Source organism: Sander lucioperca, chromosome 23 (genome assembly GCF_008315115.2).
Source record: "Sander lucioperca isolate FBNREF2018 chromosome 23, SLUC_FBN_1.2, whole genome shotgun sequence".
In the NCBI taxonomy this organism is placed as follows: Eukaryota; Metazoa; Chordata; class Actinopteri; order Perciformes; family Percidae; genus Sander; species Sander lucioperca.
The window spans coordinates 12293073-12301261 of NC_050195.1; the positions used below are offsets into that span (position 1 = coordinate 12293073).

Here is an 8189-nt window from a genome sequence, read left to right on the forward strand (position 1 = left end):
CAATCCTGGACCGTAGCGATGCCGGGCAGCACAGACCAATTGGCCAGATCCCTTTGAACACTACTTAGTATAGTTTCATAGTTGTCCTGGACAACTCGCTGTAGCGATGCATGAATGGTGATGCTCAAATATGTAATTTTGCTTTGGGTTGGTATTGTATCACTGATAGCTGATGTCACCTGTCTGTTGTTCAACAGAAGAAGATTAGATTTATTCCAATTGATTTTATAGCCGGAGATTGAGCCAAATTCATTAAAGATCTTAAGAATTTTTGGAACCGAGTCCTCAAGGTCAGATATGTACAGCAAAATATCATCTGCAAATAACAATATTGAGATGTTATTGGATTTAATCTGGACATTAAATATTTTATTTTGCCCTATGATCTGGGCTAATGGTTCAAGAGAGATCACAAATAGAATGGAAGATAGCGGGCATCCCTGTCTCGAGCTCTGCGCAATGGGGAATGGCTGTGAATGCAAGCCATTGGTTGAGACTATGGCCGTGGGATTTGCATATAAAGTATGTACCATGTCAATGAATTTGGCTCCCAAACTAAACTTCTCCATTACTTGCCACAAGTAGTTCCACTCTAGGCGGTCAAAAGCCTTTTAGAGTAATCTGCGTATATTGTCTGCAGCGTGACGCTTTGGTATAAAACCTGATTGGTCGTGGTGGACTAGCTTCTCAATAAAACGTTCTAAGCGGAGTGCCAAGACTTTGGAATATAACTTAATATCAGTCCCAATGAGGTTGATGGGCCTGTAGTTTGAACACTCCGTAGGAGCTTTGCCCTTTTTGTGTATGACTGAAATTAGTGCAGTATTGGTTTGTTAATGAAAGGTGCCCCTCTCTATGGCCAAGGTTAAAGTTTGTAAAATGACAGGTCCTAGTAAGTCAAAGTACTGTAGTAAAAGTTCTGATGGAATTCCATCCAACCCCGGTGTTTTCCCTTTCTTAGCTGTTTTTAACGCTGATTTTGATTCCTCCTCCTCGTAATAGTTTGACCCAATTCTTCTGCCTTCTCTGGGTCAAGAAGAGGCAGGTTTAGCTCTTTCAGGAACTGTTGGCACTGTGCCGGGTCCGGAATGCAGGAGGATTCATACAACTTTGAATAAAAGGATTGGAAAGTGGCGGTGATATCTTTAGGATTCGCTGAGATACCTCGGTCCGTGCGGATGCTGTTGATAGCAGCTCTGGACTCGCTTTGTTTTAATTTCAGAGCTAGCAATTTGCTTGGTTTACAACAGTTAAAATAGTAATTTTGCCTAACTCTGTGCATTATGAATTCAGCTCTCCTTCTTAGCAAATCATTTAACTCTGCTCGATTTGTGACTAAAAGAGTATGTGTAGATTTAGAAAAAACACGTCTTTAGAGACTACTCTAACAATTTACAATGTTCTTCCAACTCTGCAATCCTTGCCTCCCTCTTTTTCTTCAAATTTACTCCAAAGGAAGATGTAAAATTTTGAACATTGCCTTAAGTTCACTGCAGCATAAAAAATAATCAATGCGGGAGTGGGTGAGGTGACGTGTGGAAAAAAAGGTGTAATCCTTGTTAGTAGGATTGTGCATCCTCCATATATCTGTAAGATGGTGAGATTCCACAACTGCATTGAACATGTCCGATATGTGTTTTTGGGGTTTCGTGTGGTTGACCCCTGATCTATCCTGATTTAAATCTAATACTGCATTCATTATTCCCTATAATTAGTGAATAGTCATTGAGAGAAAGCAATACATTGGTTAGGCGCGGGAAAAAGCTTTCATCATATGTAGCCGGTGCGTAAACCGAAACAAAGGCTATTTTCCTACTCCTTATATATGATATCCTGCCAGATAGGTCTTTACTATTTGTCTACAGTGAGTGTGCATTTCCGTGACAGCAACACTGCAGCCCTTGCTTTTGGTGTCGTCACTAGATGAAGCAGTAACTTTGAAATATTTATTCTTAAATAGTCCAGGAATTCTTATTCTTATTAATCACAGTAAAATAACGATGAATACTAATACACAGTTTACACAGCCAACTTAATTTTACTGACATTAAATATAATACATAAACTGTACTCACCCTTTTTTTGTCTGGCAAGGACTCATCCTCCTCAGCAGACAAATCTGACCCTACCAATATTATATTTGTCACTTATGATATGATTGGTGCTTGATTATATGCTCATTGTTCAATGCATGTCCTTAAATAGGACAAAATAAATTACCTTGAACATAATCTTCAAATTTCCTTCTTTTTTTCATTCTTTTTTGAGTAACTTTGTCCTCCTCTTCGGTTTGAGCTGAGGTGTAATTATATTTTTCACACTCCTGTCAGCTTACTAAAAATCAAGTATGAAAACAAAAACTACTAGCGATAGTAATACGTATTACAGTATTATAGTATTTTAACTGAAACATAAATTGTAAAAACATGCCAGAAATAACATTCAAAATATTTTTTATTGTCACCTGATGTCACTTTGAGCTTTGAATTTGTTAAAGTCAACCAGTCCTCCTGTGGTTGTAAAAGGTGCTTATGTGCCACAGACACGTTTTTTAGAGGCCATCGCACCACTTTGGTCTCTGTGTCAATCCAGTTTAATGGCAAAACTCCTTCCATCTGCTGCCCATTCTCCACCCAAACAGCCTGTGTGTATACCATTGCCTGAAACACAATTAGATTATTTAATTTAGAACTACACATTTCCTTTTCTACATGATGCTAACTGTGCACTACTATTTTGAATAACAGTAAATATTACATACTGTATCGTGCTGCTGGTAGGGTTAGCTTGCCTAGTGCAGCTTTCAATTCACAGCAGCAGGAGTTGGTTGAGTTTGACGTGACAAGACAGCTTGTACACGACCCAATGCCTGTCTGGCCTCACATGGTATGAGGCTATAATCCATTACCTGGAAGACGATAGGGAAGGGAAGAGGGCTAACAAGCCAACTCCAAAACATTCCCCTAAAGGTGGGGGTTGGGGGTGGGACCAGCTACTCCACCCCGTAAAAAGCCTTAAGCTACGGGAACCGATGAATATCAAAAAATCCTCAAGCTTTGGGAAGGAAGCCTCTGCAGCGACCCAAGCTAAAGAGATAATGACGACGTGCATGGAAAACCGCAAGGAGACTGTACGTTCGAAGCTGCTTCTGACCTCAAGGCAACCCACCACCATAGTGACATGGAATGTGAGGACCATGTATGCTGGTGGAAAGGCAGCAATGATAGCGGAAGAGATGAGGAGGTATGGGACATCCCTCCTTGGTCTGGGTGAAACCAGGTGGCTCCAGTCAGGGCAGGTCAAGCTGGCGAGTGGAGAGACCATACTCTACTCAGGACATCCAGATGACTCTGCACCACACACATAGGGAATAGCGTTCATCCCATCCAAAGAAGCACAAAGGGCCCTTCTCAGCTGGGGCCCATCAACTCACGGATCATCATCACATCTACAACCAACTATACACCATTCTACAGGCCAGGAAAAGGAAGGACGTCATGATCTTGATGGGAGACATGAATGCAAAGATAGGGGGAAATAACAATGGCTTTGAGACAGTAATGCGAAGAGAAGGACTAGGGACCATGAATGAGAATGGAGAGAGGTTCGCAGCAGCTTGTGCAGACAACAACTTGGTCATCGATGGGTCAGTATTTCAACACAAGAACATCCATAAAGCCACCTGGGTGTCTGCTGACCACACCACAGAAAATCAAATAGACCACACCTGCATAAGTCAGAAGTTTAGACACTCCCTGCTAGATGTCAGAGTCAGAAGAGGAGCAGACACAGGATCTGACCACCACCTCCTAACAGCAAAGATTCAGTTGAAGTTAAAATGCATGAAGCACAAGGAAGAAAGGGTCAAATTCAACACACAGCAATTTTAGGATATAGGTACATCAGAACTCTACAAAGTGGCACTACACAACTGGTACCAAGCTCTAGAAATAGAAACCCCAAGCAAAGTGGAGGAGATATGGAAAGGTCTGAAAACCTTGTTGAAAGACACATAGTGTCATACATAGTAGGGAGGAGGAAGACAGACAGCAAGCCCTGGATATTCAGAGATACAGCGAGGAAGCAAATGTCCCATCTGACTGGAAAGGTGGCTACATCGTGAACATCCTCAAGAAAGGAGACCTCCGGGAATGCAAAAACTACAGAGGAATAATGCTCCTTTCAACACCTGGAAAGGTGCACAACCACATCCTGCTCGAGAGGCTCCAGAAGCGGGTCGATGAGAAACTGAGGGAAAACCAGGCTGGCTTCAGGAACAACAGATCCTGTGGAGACCCAATTGCCACCCTTAGGATTATTATCGAACAGTCCATCGAATGGAACGTGTCTGTCTATGTGAATTTCATAGATTTCGAAAAAGCCTTTGACAGTGTGGATAGGGAAAGGCTGTGGAAACTGATGGCTCATTATGGGATCCCAACAAAGTGGAGCCCAACACCATCTCTAATGCCAACCTGTGGGAACTCACCAAACAAAACTCAATAGAAATGCAAATCCGGAGGAGAAAATGGAAGTGGATAGGGCATGCACTCAGAAGAAAGAAATCAATCACTAAACAGGCAGTGATGTGGAACCCATAGGGCAGGAGGAAGAGAGGCAGACCGAGATCCACCTGGAGAAGAACCACAGAACAGGAGATGAAGAAAGAAGGGCTGACGTGGCAACATCTGGAGCGGATGGCCCAAGATCAGAGAGGATGGAAGAGCTTTGTCGATGGCCTATGTTCCTATGGGAATTTAAAGGCCTAAGTAAGTAAGTAAGTAAATATTACATACGTTATTTGTGTTCATTTCCTGAGCTCCATTCCATGGAGGAGAGGAACAAGGACATGCCCTTGTTCAAAAGGGAGAGAAGCAACCTTCTGGTAAAGGTCTTCAGATTGCAATAACTTTGTCTTTGTCCATTTTCTTTGGACATAGACTATGTTCAATAGCCTTGACCCATATGGCTTCTTAAAAAAGTCTCATGTGTCCTTTTGGCTCAGCACATCACATACCAAAGTTCCATCTGGCCTTTTTTCCTTCACAAATGCAAAACTTTCATTGTGAAGCATAAAGCAGCGGTATTTACCTTTTGTACATATATAAAAACATGACCTTGTCTCTTGATGTTGCCATGGCGCCGCTATGTTCGGACGCCTCTCTGCTGGCTCCTACTAAACTGTGCGATTATTTCATATTTTGTATCATTTTTTTAAATTTTTATTTACACCAAGTTCATTGTGTCATGTAACGTACAGTTGACAGGTATTGATTGACATAGTTTTTTTGAACAACGAACAATTGGACAACTTTTATTCTGATTCAACCTGGCTGACTGAGATTCTCTGAAATGTGGAGCGCAACTTCAAAAGATGCGCAAAGAGAAAACATCATGGAAAGCGAGCTGGAGTCCGGAACAGGCTCAGAGCAAAGGCCCACCGCACAACACTGCCGAGTGTTCTGCTGGCTAATGTCCAATCTTTGGAAAACAAGCTAGATGACATGAGGGCAAGACTGAAATATCAGAGAGACGTGCGTGACTGTAACATCTTCTGCCTAACCAAGACATGGCTAACTCCATCAGTGCCAGATCATGTGACTCAACCTGCTGAATCTCTTTCTGTTTACCGGATGGACAGAACGACTTCGTCTTCTTCCCCTCCTTCTGGTAAAACCAGAGGAGGGGGTGTGTGCATCATCCATCCATCTTCGTCCGCTTATCCAGGGTCGGGTCGCAGGGGTAGCAGCTCCAGCAGGAGACCCCAACTTCCCTTTCCCAAGCCACATTAACCAGTTCCGACTGGGGGATCCCGAGGCGTTCCCAGGCCAGCTTGGAGATATAATCCCTCCACCTAGTCCTGGGTCTTCCCCGAGGCCTCCTCCCAGCTGGACGTGCCTGGAACACCTCCCTAGGGAGGCGCCCAGGGGGCATCCTTACCACATGCCCAAACCACCTCAACTGGCTCCTTTCGACGCAAAGGAGTAGCGACTCTACTCCGAGCTCCTCACGGATGACTGAGCTTCTCACCCTATCTCAAAGGGAGACAACAGCCACCCTCAGCTCAGCTCTCTTTTCGTCAAAACGGTGCGATAAATTGAATGTAATACCGCACCCGCTGCGCCGATTCTCCGACCAATCTCCCGTTCAATTGCCCCTCACTTGCGAACAAGACACCAAGGTACTTGAACTCCTTCACTTGGGGTAAGGACTCATTCCCTACCTGGAGTAGGCACTCCATCGGTTTCCTGCTGAGAACCATGGCCTCAGATTTAGAGTTGCTGATCCTCATTCCAGCTGCTTCACACTCGGCTGCGAACCGATCCAGTGAGAGCTGAAGGTCACTGGCCGATGATGCCATCAGGACCACATCATCTGCAAAGAGCAGCGATGAGATCCCCAGCCCACCGAACTGCAACCCCTCCCCACTCCGACTACGCCTCGATATCCTGTCCATAAATATTACAAACAGGATTGGTGACAAAGCGCAGCACTGGCGGAGGCCAACCCTCACCTGAAACGAGTCCGACTTACTGCAGAGAACCTGGACACAGCTTGCGTTTTGGTCATAAAGAGATTGGATGGCCCTGAGAAAGGACCCCCTCACCCCATACTCCCGCAACACCTCCCATAGTATCTCCCGGGGGACCCGGTCATACGCCTTTTCCAGATCCATAAAACACATGTAGACCGGTTGGGCATACTCCCAGGCTCCCTCCAGGATCCTTGTGAGAGTAAAGAGCTGGTCCGTTGTTCCACGACCAGGACGGAATCCGCATTGTTCCTCTTCAACCCAAGGTTCGACTATCGGCCGAACCCTCCTTTCCAGCACCTTGGAGTAGACTTTACCAGGGAGGCTGAGAAGTGTGATACCCCTGTAATTAGCACACACCCTCTGGTCCCCCTTTTTGAACAGGGGGTCTGCCACTCCTTAGGTACTGTCCCAAACTTCCACGCAATGTTGAAGAGGCGTATCAACCAAGACAGCCCCTCAACACCCAGAGCTTTCAGCATTTCTGGACGGATCTCATCAATCCCTGGGGCTTTGCCACTGTGGAGTTGTTTGACTACCTCAGCGACTTCCACTGGGAAATTGACGACAATCCTCCATCATCCTCCAGCTCTGCCTCTGACATAGAAGGCGTATTAGTTGGATTTAGGAGTTCCTCAAAGTGCTCCTTCCACCGCCCTATTACCTCCTCAGTTGAGGTCAACAGCGTCCCATCCTTACTGTACACAGCTTGGATGGTTCCCTGCTTCCCCCTCCTGAAGTGGCAAACGGTTTTCCGTTCTGCACCTTGTTGCTGACCGAAAGTCCTTCTCCATGTCTTCTCCGCACTTCTCCCACACCCGTTGCTTTGCCTCTTTCACAGCAGAGGCTGCAGCTCTTCGGGCCCTTCGGTACCCTGCAACTGCCTCTGGAGTCCTCCGGGATAACATATCCCGGAAAGACTCCTTCAGTTGGACGGCTTCCCTGACCACCGGTGTCCACCACGGTGTTTGTGGGTTACCACAATGAGCATCCCTATGTTCGAACATGGTGTTCGTTATAGACAATCTATGACTAGCACAGAAGTCCAACAACAAACAACCATTCGGATTTAGATCAGGGAGGACGTTCCTCCTATCACGTGTGTGTGCATCATGGTGTACAATAAGTGGTGTGATAGTAGGAATGTAACCATACTGTCAAGACACTGTTCACCTGACTTGGAATTCATCACAGTCAAATGCAGACCTTTTTATCTACCACGGGAGTTTACATCCGTCATCGTGACCGCAGTTTATATTCCACCTCAAGCAGACACTGACAAAGCACTGATGGAGCTTTATGGAACTCTCAACAAGCATCAGATTGACAATGTGGATGCAGCGGTGATAGTAGCAGGGGATTTAAGGCCAGCCTCAAAAACGTTTTTAAGTGTAGCACCAGAGGGGGAGAGGACACTGGACCACTGTTACACTGAGTTCAAAGAGGGATACAAAGCTCAGTCACTTCCACCTTTCAGCAAGTCAGATCATGCTGCTGTATTCCTTATGCCCAGATACAGGCAGAAATTACAACATGAGCCTCCAGCCATGCGAGAGATCCAGCTCTGGTCAGAGCAGTCTGAGTCCCTTCTCCAGGATGTGCTGGACTCTATGGACTGGGATATGTTCAGACGTAGCTCTGATGACAGCATCAAAGA

At 45.3% G+C, this 8189-nt stretch overlaps 1 long non-coding RNA gene and 1 pseudogene across 1 annotated transcript; one reads left to right on the forward strand and one right to left on the reverse strand.

Annotated features, from left to right (window-relative positions):
• Nucleotides 1-2011: 2011 nt before the first annotated feature.
• LOC118494404 lies at nucleotides 2012-2665 on the reverse strand. Its single transcript, XR_004896537.1, has 3 exons — nucleotides 2465-2665; nucleotides 2221-2323; nucleotides 2012-2125 (listed from the first exon to the last, which is right to left on the reverse strand). It is a non-coding gene; the product is annotated as an uncharacterized LOC118494404 (long non-coding RNA).
• Nucleotides 2666-3043: 378 nt separating this feature from the next.
• LOC116050738 lies at nucleotides 3044-4008 on the forward strand (annotated as a pseudogene).
• Nucleotides 4009-8189: the final 4181 nt, after the last annotated feature.